This window comes from Arachis ipaensis, chromosome B5 (genome assembly GCF_059453495.1).
Source record: "Arachis ipaensis isolate K30076 ecotype BB chromosome B5, ASM5945349v1, whole genome shotgun sequence".
Lineage (NCBI taxonomy): Eukaryota > Viridiplantae > Streptophyta > Magnoliopsida > Fabales > Fabaceae > Arachis > Arachis ipaensis.
The window spans coordinates 62,898,835-62,917,873 of NC_142440.1; the positions used below are offsets into that span (position 1 = coordinate 62,898,835).

At 38.1% G+C, this 19,039-nt stretch overlaps 1 non-coding gene across 1 annotated transcript; it reads right to left on the reverse strand.

Annotated features, from left to right (window-relative positions):
• Nucleotides 1-3,729: 3,729 nt before the first annotated feature.
• Nucleotides 3,730-3,837, reverse strand: LOC148564422 (small nucleolar RNA R71). The gene has a single exon (XR_015885608.1). It is a non-coding gene; the product is annotated as a small nucleolar RNA R71 (small nucleolar RNA).
• Nucleotides 3,838-19,039: the final 15,202 nt, after the last annotated feature.

The following is a 19,039-nucleotide window of genomic DNA, read 5'->3' on the forward strand; positions in this document are numbered from 1 at the left end:
TTGAACGAGTTTTAACGACGTAAAAGGGCATTGAACGCCAGTTCTATGCTACTGTCTGGAGTTAAATGCCAAAAACAAGTCACAAACCAGAGTTGAACGCCAGAAATACGTTACAACCTGGCATTCAACTCCAGAAAGAGCCTCTGCACGTGTAACACTCAAGCTCAGCCCAAGCACACACCAAGTGGGCCCCGGAAGTGGATTTATGCATCATTTACTTATTTTTGTAAACCCTAGTAGCTAGTTTATTATAAATAGGACTTTTTACTATTGTATTAGACATCTTTGGACGCCTAGTTCTTAGATCATGGGGGCTGGCCTCTCGGCCATGCCTGGACCTTTATCACTTATGTATTTTCAACGGTAGAGTTTCTACACTCCATAGATTAAGGTGTGGAGCTCTGCTGTTCCTCAAAGATTAATGCAAAGTACTACTGTTTTTCTATTCAATTCAACTTATTCCGCTTCTAAGATATTCATTCGCACTTCAACCTGAATGTGATGAATGTGACAATCATCATCATTCCCCCACGAATGCGTGCCTGACAACCACTTCCGTTCAACCTTAGATTGAATGAGTATCTCTTGGATCTCTTAATCAGAATCTTCGTGGTATAAGCTAGATTGATGGCGGCATTCATGAGAGTCCGGAAAGTCTAAACCTTGTCTGTGGTATTCCGAGTAGGACTCTGTGATTGAATGACTGTGACGAACTTCAAAATCGCGAGTGCTGGGCGTAGTGACAGACGCAAAAGGAGGGTGAATCCTATTCCAGTATGATCGAGAACCTCAGAAGATTAGCCGTGCTGTGACAGAGCATTTGGACCATTTTCACAAGAGGATAGGATGCAGCCATTGGCAAGGGTGACGCCTCCAGACGATTAGCCATGCAGTGACAGCGCATCGGACCATTTTCCAGAGAGGATTAAAAGTAGCCATTGACAACGGTGATGTCCTTACATAAAGCCAACCATAGAAAGGAGTAAGACTGATTGGATGAAGACAGCAGGAAAGCAGAGGTTTAGAGGGACGAAAGCATCTCCATGCATTTATCTGAAATTCTCACCAAGGATTTACATAAGTGTCTCTATCCCTATTTTATTATTAATATTCGAAAACTCCATAACCATTCTATATCCGCCTGACTGAGATGTACAAGATGACCATAGCTTGCTTCATACCAACAGTCTCCGTGGGATCGACCCTTACTCGCATAAGGTTTATTACTTGGACGACGCAGTGCACTTGCTGGTTAGTTGTGCGAAGTTGTGATAAAAAGTTGAGATTACAATTGAGTGTACCATGTTGATGGCGCCATTGATGATCACAATTTCGTGCACCAAGTTTTTGGCGCCGTTGCCGGGGATTGTTCGAGTTTGGACAACTGACGGTTCATCTTGTTGCTCAGATTAGGTGATTTTCTTTTTGTTTTGTTTTCAAAAATTTTTCAAAAATCTTTCAAAAAATTTTTCTCCTTTTGTTTTCGAAAAAATAAAAAAAAATGTTTTCAAAAATATATTTTTCTTCAGAATTTTTAAGAGTGAATTCTAGTGTTTCATGAAGCATGGCTGGCTATAAAGCCATGTCTAAATTCTTTTGGACTGAGGTTTTGGCCTAAAATTGAATGAATTACACTCATATTCATGCTAAAGCTTGGCTGGCTATTAAGCCATGCCTGACCCTTTGATTGGAGTTTTAGACTAAAGAGCATAAGATTCCTGGAATTCATATTAAAAATTTTGGAATCCTTATTTTTCTTTTTCAATCAATTTTCAAAAAAAAAAAAAAAATTAGAAAATCATAAAAATAAAAAAAAATATTTTTTGTGTTTCTTGTTTGAGTCATGTGTCATGTTATAAGTTTGGTGTCAATTGCATATTCATCTTGTATTTTTCGAAAATTCATGCATTCATAGTGTTCTTCATGATCTTCAAGTTGTTCTTAGTAAGTCTTCTTGTTTGATCTTGATGTTTTCTAGTTTTGCATCTTTTCTTGTTTTTCATATGCATTCTTGCATCCATAGAGTCTAAACATGAAAGATTTCTAAGTTTGGTGTCTTGCATGTTTTCTTTGCATATAAAAATTTTCAAAAATATGTTCTTAGTGTTCATCTTGACATTCAAAGTGTTCTTGGTGTTCATCTTAACATTCATAGCATTCTTGCATGCATTCATTGTTTTGATCTAAAAATTTTCATGCATTGCATCATTTTGTTGTTTTTCTCTCTCATCATAAAAAAATTCAAAAATCATAAAAATATCTTCCCCTTTTTCTCTCATAAAATTCGAAAATTTGAGTTGACTTTTTCAAAAATTTTTAAAATCTAGTTGTTTTTATGAGTCAAATCAAATTTTCAATTTAAAAATCTTATCTTTTTCAAAATCTTTTTCAAAAATCAAATCTTTTTCATTTTTCTTTTTTCGAAAATTATAAAAATATTTTTCAAAAATCTTTTTCTTACTTTTATCTCATAATTTTCGAAAATATCATCATCAATTAATGTTTTGATTCAAAAATTTCAAGTTTGTTACTTACTTGTTAAGAAAGATTCAAACTTTGAGTTCTAGAATCATATCTCGTGATTTCTTGTGAATCAAGTCATTAATTGTGATTTTTAAAATCAAATCTTTTTCAAAAACTAATTTCAATCATATCTTTTCAAAAATATCTTTTTATCTTATCTTTTTCAAAATCATATCTTTTTCAAAATTTGATTTTAAAATATCCTTTCTAACTTCTTATCCTCTTATCTTTTCAAAATTGATTTTCAAATTTGTTTCAACTAACTAACTAAATTTTTGTTTGTTTCTTATCTTTTTCAAAACTACCTAACTAACTCCCTCTCTCTCTCTAATTTTCGAAAATATCTTCCCTCTTTTTCAAAATTTCTTTTTAATTAACTAATCATTTTAATTTTTGATTTTACAATTTTCGAAAATTACTAACCTTTTTCAAAAACTATTTTCGAAAATCACTAACTCTTTTTCAAAAATAATTTTCGAAAATTCTCCTTCTCTCTCATCTCCTTCTATTTAATTATTCATCTACTAACACTTCATCTCACCCAAATTCGAACCCCATCTTCCATCTGTGTTCGAATTTGCTCTTCTTCTTTTCTTCTACTCACACAGGGACCTCTATACTGTGGTAAAAAGGATCCCTATTATTATTATTTTTCTATTCCCTCTTTTTCATATGAGCAGGAGCAAGGACAAGAATATTCTTGTTGAAGCAGATCCAGAACCTGAAAGGACTCTGAAGAGGAAACTAAGAGAAGCTAAATTACAACAATCCAGCAAGCACCTTTCAGAAATTTTTGAACAAGAAGAGGAGATGGCAGCCGAAAATAATAATAATGCAAGGAGGATGCTTGGTGACTTTACTGCACCAAATTCCAATTTACATGGAAGAAGCATCTCCATTCCTACCATTGGAGCAAACAATTTTGAGCTGAAACCTCAATTAGTTTCTCTGATGCAGCAGAACTGCAAGTTTCATGGACTTCTATCTGAAGATCCTTTTCAGTTCTTAACTAAATTCTTGCAGATATGTGATACTGTTAAGACTAATGGAGTAGATCCTGAAGTCTACAGGCTCATGCTTTTCCCTTTTGCTGTGAGAGACAGAGCTAGAATATGGTTGGATTCTCAACCTAAGGATAGCCTGAACTTTTGGGATAAGCTGGTCAAGGCTTTCTTAGCCAAGTTCTTTCCTCCTCAGAAGCTGAGCAAGCTTAGAGTGGATGTTCAAACCTTCAGACAGAAAGAAGGTGAATCCCTCTATGAAGCTTGGGAAAGATACAAAGAACTGACCAAAAAGTGTCCTTTTGACATGCTTTCAGAATGGACCATCCTGGATATATTCTATGATGGTCTATCTGAATTGGCTAAAATGTCATTGGATACTTCTTCAGGTGGATCCATTTACCTAAAGAAAACGCCTGCAGAAGCTCAAGAACTCATTGACATGGTTGCTAATAGCCAATTCATGTACACTTCTGAGAGAAATCCTGTGAGTAATGAGACGCCTATAAAGAAGGGAGTTCTTGAAATTGATACTCTGAATGCCATACTGGCTCAGAATAAAATATTGACTCAGCAAGTCAATATGATTTCTCAGAGTCTGAATGGAATGCAAGCTGCATCCAACAGTACTCAAGAGGCATCTTCTGAAGAAGAAGCTTATGATCCTAAAAACCCTGCAATAGCAGAGGTAAATTATATGGGTGAACCTTAAATACCTCTAATTTAGCAAACTTAGTCTCTGATCTATCTAAGGCCACTATGAGTTTCATGAATGAAACAAGGTCATCCATTAGAAATTTGGAGGCACAAGTTGGCCAGCTGAGTAAAAGGATCACTAAAATCCCTCCTAGTACTCTCCCAAGCAATACAGAAGAAAATCCAAAAGGAGAGTGCAAGGCCATTGAATTAATCACCATGGCCGAACCTATAAGGGAAGGAGAGGACGTGAATCCCAAGGAGGAAGACCTCCTGGGACGTCCAGTGATCAATAAGGAGTTTCCCTCTGAGGAACCAAAGGAATCTGAGGCTCATCCAGAGACCATAGAGATTCCATTAAACCTCCTTATGCCATTCATGAGCTCTGATGAGTATTCCTCTTCTGAAGAGAATGAGGATGTTACTGAGGAGAAAGTCACCAAGTACCTTGGTGCAATCATGAAGCTGAATGCCAAGTTATTTGGTATTGAGACTTGGGAAGATGAACCTCCCTTGTTCACCAATGAACTAAGTGATCTGGATCAACTGACATTGCCTCAGAAGAAACAGGATCCTGGAAAGTTCGTAATACCTTGTACCATAGGCAACATGATCTTTGAAAAGGCTCTGTGTGACCTTGGTTCAGGGATAAACCTCATGCCCCTCTCTGTAATAGAGAAACTGGGAATCTATAGGGTGCAAACCACTAAAATCTCATTAGAGATGGCAGATAATTCAAGAAAATAGGCCTATGGACAAGTAGAGGACGTGTTAGTAAAGGTTGAAGGCCTTTACATCCCTGCTAATTTCATAGTCTTGGATACTGGGAAGGATGAGGATGAATTCATCATCCTTGGAAGACCCTTCCTAGCCACAGCAAGAGCTGTGATTGATGTGGACAGAGGTGAATTAGTCCTTCAATTAAATGAGGACAACCTTGTGTCTACAACTCAAGGTTATCCTTCTATAAACATGGAGAGGAAGCATAAAAAGATTCTCTCAAAGCAGAGTCAACCAGAGCCCCCACAGTCAAACTCTAAGTTTGGTGTTGGGAGGCCACAACCAAACTCTAAGTTTGGTGTTGAACTCCCATATCCAAACTCTAAGTTTGGTGTTGGGAAGTCTCAACAATGCTCTGAACATCTGTGAGGCTCCATGAGAGCCCACTGTCAAGCTATCGACATTAAAGAAGCGATTGTTGGGAGGCAACCCAATGTTTATTTATCTAATTTTATTGTTTTTCATGTTTTATTAGGTTCATAATCATGTGGAGTCACGAAAAAATTAGAAAAATTAAAAACAGAATCAAAAACAGCAGAAGAAAAATCACACCCTGGAGGAAGACCTTACTGGCGTTTAAACGCCAGTAAGAAGCATCTTTTGGGCGTTCAACGCCAGAACAGAGCATGGTTCTGGCGCTGAACGCCAGAAATGGGCAGCATCTGGGCGTTTGAACGCCAGAAATGCACCCTGGAGAAGAGCTGGCGCTGAACGCCCAGAACAAGCATGGTTCTGGCGTTCAACGCCAGAAATGGGCAACAAATGGGCGTTCAACGCCCAGAACAAGCACCAATCTGGCGCTGAATGCCCAGAGTTGTGTGCAAAGGCATTTTACATGCCTAATTTGGTGCAAGGTTGTAAATCCTTGAACACTTCAGGATCTGTGGACCCCACAGGATCACCTCAGGATCTGTGGACCCCACAAGATCCCCACCTACCTCCACTCACTTCTTCTCACCCTTCTTTCACACAATCCCATAAACACTCTTCCCCAAAACTCTTCACCAATCACCTCAACCTCTCTTCCCTATCACCACTTCACCACTCACATCCATCCACTCTTCCCCATAAACCTACCTCATAAACTCTACCTACCTTCAAAAATTCAAAATCAATTTTCCACCCAACCCACCCTAAATGGCTGAACCTAACCCTCCCTCCCTTCCCTATATAAAGCCCTCCATTCTTCCTCAAATTCACACAATACAACCCTCTCCTCCCCTTCTTGACCGAAACATATCTCCCTCTCCTCCATTTCTTCTTCTTCTTCATCTTTTCTTTCTTCTCTTGCTCGAGGGCGAGCAAAATTCTAAGTTTGGTGTGGTAAAAGCATAAGCTTTTTGTTTTTCCATTACCATTGATGGCACCTAAGACCGGAGAATCCTCTAGAAAAGGGAAAGGGAAGACAAAAGCTTCCACCTCCGAGTCATGGGAGATGGAAAGATTCATCTCCAAAGCTCATCAAGACCACTTCTATGATGTTGTGGCCAAGAAGAAGGTGATCCCTGAGGTCCCTTTCAAGCTCAAGAAGAATGAGTATCCGGAGATCCGACATGAAATCCAAAGAAGAGGTTGGGAAGTTCTAACAAAACCCATCCAACAAGTCGGCATCCTAATGGTTCAAGAGTTCTATGCCAATGCATGGATCACTAGGAACCATGATCAAAGTAAGAACCCTGACCCAAAGAATTATCTCACCATGGTTCGGGGGAAATACTTAGATTTTAGTCCGGAAAATGTGAGGTTGGCGTTTAACTTGCCTATGATGCAAGGAGATGCACGCCCCTACACTAGAAGGGTCAACTTTAATCAAAGGTTGGACCAAGTCCTCATGGACATATGTGTAGAAGGAGCTCAATGGAAGATTGACTCCAAAGGCAAGCCGGTTCAACTAAGAAGACTGGACCTCAAGCCTGTAGCTAGAGGATGGTTAGAGTTCATACAACGCTCCATCATCCCCACTAGCAACCGATCCGAAGTTATTGTGGATCGGGCCATCATGATTCATAGCATCATGATTGGAGAGGAAGTAGAAGTTCATGAAGTCATCTCCCTTGAACTCTACAAAATAGCGGAAAAGTCCTCCCCCATGGCAAGGCTAGCTTTTCCTCATCTTATTTGCCATCTATGTTACTCAGCTGGAGCTTTCATAGAAGGAGACATTCCCATTGAGGAAGAGAAGCCCATCATTAAGAAAAGGATGGAGCAAGCAAGAGAGCTCATTCATGGAGCTCAAGAGGCGCATGAAGCTCATCACCATGAGATCCTGGAGATGCCTCAAATGCATTTTCCTCCACAAAACTATTGGGAGCAAATCAACACCTCCCTAGGAGAATTAAGTTCCAACATGGGACAATTAAGGGTGGAACATCAAGAGCATTCCATCATCCTTCATGAAATAAGAGAAGATCAAAAAGCAATGAGGGAGGAGCAACAAAGACAAGGAAGAGACATAGAAGAGCTCAAGGACATCATTGGTTCCTCAAGAAGGAAACGCACCCATCACTAAGGTGGACTCATTCCTTGTTCTTACTTTCTCTGTTTTTTGTTTTCTCTATGTTTGTGTCTTCATTACATGATCATTAGTATTTAGTAACTTTGTCTTAAAGTTATGAATGTCCTATGAATCCATCACCTCTCTTAAATGAAAACTGTTTTAATTCAAAAGAACAAGAAGTACATGAGTTTCGAACTTATCATTGAACTTAGTTTAATTATATTGATGTGGTGACAATGCTTCTTGTTTTCTGAATGTATGCTTGAACAGTGCATATGTCTTTTGAAGTTGTTGTTTAAGAATGTTAAATATGTTGTCTCTTGAAAGAATGATGACAAGGAGACATGTTATTTGATAATCTAAAAAATCATAAAAATGATTCTTGAAGCAAGAAAAAGCAGCAAAGAACAAAGCTTGCAGAAAAAAAAGAGAAAAAAAAATAGGCGAAAAAAAAATAATAGAAAGAAAAAGAAAAAGCAAGCAGAAAAAGCCAAAAGCTCTTAAAACCAAGAGGCAAGAGCAAAAAGCCAATAACCCTTAAAACCAAAAGGCAAGGGCAAATAAAAAGGATCCCAAGGCTTTGAGCATTAGTGGATAGGAGGGCCCAAAGGAATAAAATCCTGGCCTAAGCGGCTAAACCAAGCTGTCCCTAACCATGTGCTTGTGGCGTGTAGGTGTCAAGTGAAAACCTGAGACTGAGCGGTTAAAGTCAAGGTCCAAAGCAAAAGAAGAGTGTGCTTAAGAACCCTGGACACCTCTAATTGGGGACTTTAGCAAAGCTGAGTCACAATCTGAAAAGGTTCACCCAATTATGTGTCTGTGGCATTTATGTATCCGGTGGTAATACTGGAAAACAAAGTACTTAGGGCCACGGCCAAGACTCATAAAATAGCTGTGTTCAAGAATCATCATACTGAACTAGGAGAATCAATAACACTATCTGAACTCTAAGTTCCTATAGATGCCAATCATTCTGAACTTCAATGGATAAAGTGAGATGCCAAAACTATTCAAGAGGCAAAAAGCTACAAGTCCCGCTCATTTAATTGGAGCTATGTTTCATTGATAGTTTGGAGTTTATAGTATATTCTCTTCTTTTTATCCTATTTGATTTTCAGTTGCTTGGGGACAAGCAACAATTTAAGTTTGGTGTTGTGATAAGCGGATAATTTATACGCTTTTTGGCATTGTTTCTAGTATGTTTTTAGTAGAATCTAGTTACTTTTAGGGATGTTTTCATTAGTTTTTATGTTAAATTTACATTTCTGGACTTCACTATGAGTTTGTGTGTTTTTCTATGATTTCAGGTATTTTTTGGCTGAAATTGAGGGACTTGAGCAAAAATCAGATTTAGAGGTTGAAGAAGGACTGCTGATGCTGTTGGATTCTGACCTCCCTGCACTCAAAGTGTATTTTCTGGAGTTACAGAACTCAAAATGGCGCGCTTCCAATTGCGTTGGAAAGTAGACATCCAGGGCTTTCTAGCAATGTATAATAGTCCATACTTTGAACGAGTTTAGATGATGTAAAAGGGCGTTGAACGCCAGTTCTACGCTGCTGTCTGGAGTTAAACGCCAGAAACAAGTCACAAACCAGAGTTGAACGCCAGAAATACGTTACAACCTGGCGTTCAACTCCAGAAAAAGCCTCTGCACGTGTAACACTCAAGCTCAGCCCAAGCACACACCAAGTGGGCCCCGAAAGTGGATTTATGCATCATTTACTTACTTCTGTAAACCCTAGTAGCTAGTTTATTATAAATAGGACTTTTTACTATTGTATTAGACACCTTTGGACGCCTAGTTCTTAGATCATGGGGGCTGGCCTCTCGGCCATGCCTGGACCTTTATCACTTATATATTTTCAACGGTAGAGTTTCTACACTCCATAGATTAAGGTGTGGAGCTCTGCTGTTCCTCAAAGATTAAAGTAAAGTACTACTGTTTTTCTATTCAATTCAACTTATTCCACTTCTAAGATATTCATTCGCACTTCAACCTGAATGTGATGAACGTGACAATCATCATCATTCCCCCACGAACGCGTGCCTGACAACCACTTCCGTTCAACCTTAGATTGAATGAGTATCTCTTGGATCTCTTAATTAGAATCTTCGTGGTATAAGCTAGATTGATGGCGGCATTCATGAGAGTCCGGAAAGTCTAAACCTTGTCTGTGGTATTCCGAGTAGGACTCTGTGATTGAATGACTGTGACGAACTTCAAACTCGCGAGTGCTGGGCGTAGTGACAGACGCAAAAAGAGGGTGAATCCTATTCCAGTATGATCGAGAACCTCAGATGATTAGCCGTGCTGTGACAGAACATTTGGACCATTTTCACAAGAGGATAAGATGCAGCCATTGGCAAGGGTGACGCCTCCAGACGATTAGCCATGCAGTGACAGCGCATCAGACCATTTTCCAGAGAGGATTAAAAGTAGCCATTGACAACGGTGATGTCCTTACATAAAGCCAGCCATAGAAAGGAGTAAGACTGATTGGATGAAGACAGCAGGAAAGCAGAGGTTTAGAGGGACGAAAGCATCTCCATGCATTTATCTGAAATTCTCACCAAGGATTTACATAAGTATCTCTATCCCTATTTTATTATTAATATTCGAAAACTCCATAACCATTCTATATCCGCCTGACTGAGATTTACAAGATGACCATAGCTTGCTTCATACCAACAATCTCCGTGGGATCGACCCTTACTCGCGTAAGGTTTATTACTTGGACGACCCAGTGCACTTGCTGGTTAGTTGTGCGAAGTTGTGATAAAAAGTTGAGATTACAATTGAGCGTACCATGTTGATGGCGCCATTGATGATCACAATTTCGTGCACCAGTAGGCCATTATGGCTCTAGTAATCCATATACTCATTTCCCCAAGCCAAGGGGTGAAAATTACCCCATAACTAAAATTGGCATTTCATCAAATACCTAATATGCATAATCAAAAAATATGGCAAAATTGGAAAAATAATGAAAGCCATGAACCGTAAATGATAACAAGCAACCAAGGCAACTCAACAAATATAAAAGAAGCATCAAACATCAAACTCAACAACTAGAAATCCAAAATTTTAAACTATGCATATATTGACAAGAGAAATGAAAATAAATGAAAGTGTAGAACAAGTAGTGTAATCAAAGATGAATTAAAGGAATACTTAAAATGAGATAGCTAAATCCAAGACGAAAATTGAACTATAAAATGCTACAAACCCTAATTAAACCCTAATAGAGAAATTCCTAATCTCACTACTCCTACTCCTACTATGTGTTTTTTCTAATCTAAAGTGAGCTCCCTTGATATGGCATGAAGTTCCCTTCATATAGCACTTGATTTCAGCCTCCAAGCCTTCAGAAATAGGCCAAGAAAGCCCCAAAATTGCGAGCCACGTGACTTTTAAATGAAGTAACGCGCTGGTACCTGTGCGTACGCACAGAGGGTTGTGCGCACGCACGCATGTTGATTTCCTTCTTGGGCGTACGCACGCATCCTTGTGCACACGCACGCATGCTGAGCTCTTTTCCTTTGTTTTCTTCATGCTTTCTCCTATTTGGATGCTCCTCTTCCATTTCCACCAAGCCATTCCTACCTTATTCATCTGAAATCACTCACAAATAACATCAAGGTATTGAATGGAAGGTAAATGGAATAAAATTAGTCAAAATAAGCACAAAAGAGCATGTTTTCATAATTAAGCACAATTTAGGAAGAAAATATAAAAGCATGCTATTTAGGTGAATAAATGTGGGTTTATATGATGAAATCCACTCAAATCAAAACAAAATATATCGTCAAATGTGGATAAGCAATTCAATGCAATCAAAATCTAAAGAATTGATTCAACTCATCAAAATGAAGCAACTTGCAAGAATGCATGATAAGAAAGGTGGAGACATAGAATTGAGCACTTGAACCTTCACTAGGTATGTATACACTCTCAACGCTCGGTGTTTAGCGTTAATTCACTCAAGTCTCCTCTAATCATGCTTTCAAGGGATTGCTTTTCATCTAACAATCAACAAGTATTTGATGTATGTATGCAAGTATCATGAGGTCTTTTAGAAGGTTGTAATGGGGTTGGGGTAAGGGTAGGATGAATATATGGCTAAGTGGACTAAAGGATTGAATCTTTGATTAGCTCAAGTATCCAACTCAACCTATATCAATCAACCCACAAAAAAATGCATTCTAACTACCCATTACTTCTTTACACACACATTCATGCCTTAGTTTCTATTCAAAACACATATGCATTTCTTATTCATTTTTTCTCTTTTTCTTTGGGATAACTTTTGTCCCATCTTATTACTATATTATTATTATTTTTTTCATTTCATTTTTTTTCTTTTCTACTTATTTTTTTCTTTTTTTAGGACAAATACATATGGTTAAAGCAAATTGAAACATGAATGTGCACCCATTTTTCTCAAATTTTTAATAATTACCCAAAACAAAATGTTTCCCTACCAATGCTTCCCAAAATTTTTCCCACACTTAAATGGCACACACTCCTCAACCTAAGCTAATCAAAGAAGCAATTCAAGGTTATTCATGGTTTTTCGCTTAAGGTTGTGATGTGCTAACAATTAGAATAAAGGGGATTAAAAAGCTCAAAAGGGGTTAACAAAGGTAGATGCAAGGGTAAGGCTATATGGGTGAGTGAGTTTAATTTAAAAATGGCCTCAATCATGCTAAATGCAATCACAACATCAAATATTGGAAATAAAGAATCAAGCAAAATCTAGATTACAATCATAGAAGAGATATAGCACACAAGAACAAAAATTATGGTTATAATGTGTAACCACTCATTAAGGCTCAACAACTCACAAGGTTGTTTTGTTTTATCACTCTTCTATGTTCCATAAAAATTCATTCAAGCAAGTTTAAAAAACAATTTTCCAAAACAATTCAATAGAATGCCTTAAAAACAAAATTCTTGAAAATCTTTGTTTTTTTACCAAAATTATTTTCTATATGTATGTATGATGTCATGGATGCAATTTTCAAAATTTTTCTAGTTCTCTTCCTAATTTTCAACAATACAAAAAAATTAACATGAACAATTAGGACAAGATTGAACTAGGTGCTATACTATTCACATCATCCATTCACAACTTCTATCTATAAACTATATACCATGTAAAAGCAAAAATGCCAAACGCAATAACTAGAAATAAACTAAGATATATATATATATATATACCAAAAGAAAAATATAATGCAACAATCAAAAGCACTCTAAATATCTACAAGAGACATAATAAAAAGAAACAAAAGTAAAGTGCAAAGTGTTTGGAAAAGAGAACTTACGCCACAAAAATGACGAATCTTCCCACACACTTAAGTGTTGAACGGTCCTCCGTGCACAAACACGATCTGGGGAGGGTGTCTCTAAGTTCCTCCACTTTCGGTTGGCGGATGCGGGGGCTTGGGTTGTATGGAAACCACCAAGTCCAATGTATGCTCGGCATCTCCTTCCTCGGTGTCCTTCTCCTCTCCTGGCTCCTTGCCTTCATGTCTCATCCTCAAAAAGAAGGAATAAAGTATAATTAGGACTCATAGGGCAAGTAGCACAAAAAGGTAAAGTAAGAAGCAAATAAGCATCTAATTGAGGAAGTTTGCATAGTGGTGTGGTATGATGAAAATGATGAGCCATGTGAGTATTCCAATTATTCGCGCGGTTAAAATGCACACAACGGCCAGTTGAAATGGCATCCACACAATCAAAAAGTAAACATGAGTTCCTCAACTAAATGGCCTAAGATGCAAGTAATGAATGAGCATCAATTAAATACAAGCAAACTTAGGTAACTACAACAAGAGTGAATTGAATTTAGGACACATTGGATATTGAAATTGTGCAAGTGAAAGTGCAAGATTAATAAAATAGCACAACAACCAATAGCCAATTCAATGATGAAGAGGAACTACTTATTCATCTTTGAGAATAAGGCAATAATCACATGGGAAGGTGCTTGCTACAAAAAGTGACAAGTCTTGATAAGAATCAAGTCAAGTCAACTCAAACAAATGCAAAGCATTAACAAGAAATAAAGACCTTGTGATGTGATTATATTGAGTTAAAAACCATGACGAACAAGTAATTCAATACAATCCACTAAATTCCATGTGCACTGATAAAAGTCTCACCTAATATGCAACAAAATGTACATGTGCAAATCCAATTAGGTGATAGTAATCTCAGGCAAGGTATAAGTGCATTGATGAAATTCATCAACAAATAACCCAATCAAATAACAAGCAAACACTTGCAACTTATTCAATTAACAAAAAACTAAACTAAGACTAATATAATTACTAAAATGAAAATGAAATGCAATGAAAACTAAGTAAAACAAATAAAAAAACATGGACAAAGTAAGGTAGGGGAGGGATGGAGAGGGTGGAAGTGCGTTAGGGCTTAAGGAAAAGTGCAAACAAAATTTGCCCAAAACAGCACCTGTGCGTATGCACAGGTACGCGTGCGTACGCATACTAGGCGAAACAGGGGAGGTGTGCGCTCGCACAAGGTGTGCGAGTGCTCCGAACAGAACGGGGATATAGAAGTGTGCGCATGCACAAGCCTGTGCACGCGCATAGAACACAATTTTTTTAGATGAAGGATCATGTGTGCGTGCGCAGGCTTTTACGTGCGCACAAGAGAAAAAAGGGGCTGCAAGCTCGCGTGCGATCGCACAAGCCTGTGCGGCCATACAGAGAGCGCGATAAGGAACATGCGTGCGTGTGCACAAGATGGTGCGCACGCACAGACGAAGGGAAACAAGGGAGCGCCCACGCACATGCTGTGTCGGCGCTGCGAACAGAGGGCATTCAAGAGACTGTGCGCGTGCAAAGGTTTGTGCGCGTGCAAAGGTTTGTGCGCACACACAGGACGCAATATACAAAGGATTTATGCGCACGCACAGGTGTGAGCGCATGCACGGATGCCTTGTTTTGCAAAAATTTTTTCTTCAAAATTCTAAGGTATTAAACCTTAGCTCAACCCAAAAATCAACCCCAAACATTCAAAACTTCACAAAATCATGATCCATATGCAAATTAACATATATAAACTCGAAATTAAACTAATCCTAAGCTAACTAAGACAAGCAAATATGCAATAAACTAAGACTACAAACAAAGAGAAAGGGTAAGAAAGATGTTACCATGGGTTAGTGTCTCCCACCTAGCACTTTGATTTATAGTCCTTAAGTTGGACTTGTTGAGGAGACTCTTACTAGGGTGGCTTGTGTTTCCACTCCTCCTTAAACCTTCATCCATGCTTGGTCTTTGACTCTCCTCCGGGATCCCATATTCTAGGCATCCGCTCACCTTCTTGTTGATCTTTATGCTTTAAGCCGGATGGATAAGCTCTCAAATGACCCTTGTAGCACCCCAGCATTCTCCAGAAATCACCCAATTGTACTCTACACCATGCTTGAACTCCAAGTCTTGAATTAGTTTTCTTGAAGAACCTTGGATTCACTTGGCAACTAATACCCTTTCCTCCACCATGTACCAACCCAAGAAGGACCTTGAGTTGGTAATCTGTCTCCAAGATAGCATATTGATGGGGGGCCAATGAAGTTCATAGGTGAAATTACCACCCACTCAATATGCTCTTGGTTGTCAACTCCTTCCTCACCAACTTCTTCCTCCTCTTCCCCATCACTCACATCATAACATGGAGGTTGTGAAAAGTCTACCTCCATGTCACTCTCAAATTTAGTGGGAAGAGGCTCATTAGGATCCTTAAGGGAATTGATCAAGGAGGATAAAAAACACCAATGATGGAATCCTCATCTTGATCAATATCCCTTAACTCCTCTTTTCTCTCCTCCAGTTCACATACTTTACTTTCTCTCTCTTGTTGCACTTCAAGCTCCAACCCTTCTTCTTTCCCTTGTGGCTCCATGCTCTCATCTTCACTACAAGCCTTAGTTGATCCTTTACATTCCTCAAGAGTAATGCCTTGATCGGATGAGCGAAGTAGAGTCAAGTGGTTTACTGCTTCAGCTATGGTAGCCATAAGTTGCCCTTGTGTCCTTCAGAATCCTTCTTGCTCTTGGAGAAAGGCTTGAAGGTCTTGTGTCTCTTGGGCCAAGGGTGGGAAAGCTTCACAATTAGGTAAGAGGGAAGGTTCATTAGTTGGGAAGAAGGTTGGATATGTGGGAGGTAGTTCATGTTGGTAGGTATCTTGAAGTGGTGTGTAAGGAGGTGGATGATGGTATTGATGTGGTGTTTGAAAATATGGTGATTGAGAGTTATGTTGGGAGTATGGGTCATAGGCATATGGTGGTGGAGGTGTATAATCAAGATGAAATCCACCATATCCTTGGTTTGGCAATGCATATTGGGGAGGGTTTTACTCATTGTAGTATAGAAAATGTTGCTCCTCCCAAAATAGATGCTCCAATCCCATGATGCAATCCAAAATTAAAGTTATCAAGCCCTACAAAATGATAACAACCAAACTCCAAACCAAGAGGGTGATAACTCATAGAGAAAATAGAAAATAAAAACTAAAGACATCAACTAACAAAAGAAACAAAATCCTAATTAATAGCAAAAACAAGCAAACAACCCAAAAAAGTATCTATTCACACTATTCACATATTTACAACAACCAAAATATAGCACTCATGATGCTAGCTCCCCGGCAACGGCGCCAAAATTTTGATGGAAGACCAAACGTGGTTTTGGATTTTTCACAAATTAGATTTTCGTTGTAAGTATAGCTCTGAACCGACAATTGATCCTAATCAAAATTTAATCCAAGATATTGTCACAATTCAAATCAAATTAACCGAGAGTATTTAGACTCCCGAGTCGTTCTCCCTAGGAACTAGTGACAACAAGTGCATAAAATTGGTTGTGAAGATCAAAAAGGGTTTTCAATGATAAGGAAGCAATAAAGAAATAAAAGAACAAGACAAAATTTGCAATTAATAAACTAATGAAAGAACAAAAGAACTATGTATGTAATATAAACAAGTAAGACTCGAAATTGATGGAAAAGTGGTTTAAAACATAAATGAAACCTTAACTTGGGATGAGTCATGGAATCCCTTCCTTGCCATAACCACAACTATGATAATTATGATGGATTAATCTCACTAAGTCAATCCTTAACATCGAAGGATAAGTTAAGTGAGCATAATTGTTATTAATCCACAAATCCTAGCTAACTTACTAATTACCTTAGTAAAAAGCTAGTGTTAGTAGAAACAATAACAACTAACAACCCAAGAATTATCACTAAATGTTGGCCATTATGGCTCTAGTAATCCATATACCCATTTTTCCCAAGCTAAGGTGTGAAAATTATCCCATAACTAAAATTGGCATTTCATCAAACACCTAATATGTATAATCATAAAATATGGCAAAATTGGAAAAATAATGAAAGCTATGAACCGTAAATGATAACAAGCAACCAAGGTAACTCAACAAATATAAAATAAGCGTCAAACATCAAACTCAACAACTAGAAATCCAAAATTGTAAACTATGCATATATTGACAAGAGAAATGAAAATATATGAAAGTGTAGAACAATTAGTGTAATCAAAGATGAATTAATGGAATACTTACAATGAGATAGCTAAATCCAAGACCAAAATTGAACTATAAAATGCTACAAACCCTAATTAAACCTGATGAGTTGATTTTTGATGGTGTAGAATTTCACAAATGAATTCTCGTTGCAAATATAGTTTCTAAACCAACAATAATCCTTTCATACAAAAATTTGGTTGTCACTAAAATAAACCCCTATAAAAATAACCGAAGTATTCAAACCTCGGGTCGTTCTCCCTAGGAATTGTATAAAGTCTTCTTGTTATTGGTTATGAAGTATGTTTGGGGTTTTTGAGATAATAGACAAGAAATATAAATGGCAAAGGAAATAAAATAACAACTAACAAAGCTCTTGGCAAGGTATGAGAACTAGAAGTCCTATCCTCATTATCCTCCTCAATTGTGACAACAATTGTCCATTGCTCCCACTTAGTTAACCTCTAACTATGAAGGAAAGTCAAGTGGATGAATTAACTTGATTCCACAAGTCCTAGCCAAATCCCAAAGGAAAGACTAGCTTTAGTGGCATTCAAGTCAATTAGCAACTTCTAATTATCAATCAACAAAAGAGTTTGATAACTCAAGAGTCACCAATTACTCAACCAAAGCCAAGAGGAGAAAGATCTAACTCATAACTAAAAGAAGCATTTCAATAAATACATAAAAGGCAATAAAGGTAAACAACATGAATTGCAAGAATTAAAGAGAGATCTAACTACAAAGGCAAGAGATCAATAATAGAAAATCAAAGCAACATGAAAAGACATGGAAATCATAAATTGTATTGAAAGAGAAATAGAAGAAGCAAAAGTGTATCAACATAAAAGTTGAGAATTACAAGAATTAAATGCTAAACTAGAGAGAGGAGAAGTAGAAGAACAAGAATTACAAAAGAAAAAGTAAATCAAAGCATGAAATTAACCTAGATCTAAGAGATCTTAATCTAACCTAATCCTAATTCTAGAGAGAAGAGAGGGATTCTCTCTCTAGAAAACTAACTTTCCTTCCAAAACTAGACTAAACTAAAGCTAATTGGTAACTAGATTCTAATGTGTTGACTCCCCCTTGAATTCTGCCTTAAATAGCCTCAGAAATAAGTTGGATCTGGGCCTGGGAAACCCAGAATTCGCCCCCAGCGTTTTGCCTTTAAGTGAGTCAGGTGCGAGCATCGACGCGTACGCGTGGGTCACGTGTACGCGTCGCTTGGCAATTTCCCATCCACGCGTACGTGTCATGAACGCGTACGCGTCATGACGCGTACGCATCGCCATGCGTCCTCACATTCCACGCGTACGCGTATACTGCACGTGGGCGTTAATCTTAGCATCCCAAATCCTTGTTTCTTCATGAGTTCTCCACTTGCATGCTTTTCCTCTTCGTCCCTTTGATCCATTCCTAGCCTTTCCAATCTAAATTCACTAACAAACACATCAAGGCATCTAGTGGAATCAAAGGTGAATCAAAATTAGTAATTAAGGGCCTAAAAACATGTTTTCACACTTAAGCACAAATTAGGAGTCAATCATGAAACCATGCTATTTCCTTGGATAAATGTATGAAAATGTGATAAAATCCCCTAAATTAAGCACAGGATAAACCCTAAAAATGGGGGTTATCAAAACCCTAAGAGAGAAATTCCTAATCTACACTACGCCTACTCCTACTATGTATTTTTTCTAATCTAAAGTAAACTCCCTTCATATGGCATGAAGTTCCCTTCATATAGCACTTGATTTCAGCCTCCAAGCCTTCAGAAATAGGCTAAGAAAGCCCTAAAATCGCGAGCCACATTACTTTTAAATGAAGTCACGCGTTGGTACCTGTGCGTACGCACAGATGTGTGCGTATACACACTTTGCTGAATTTCCACTTGTGCGTATGCACAGAGGGTTGTGCGCACGCACGCATGCTAATTTCCATCTTGTGCGTACGTACGCATCCTTG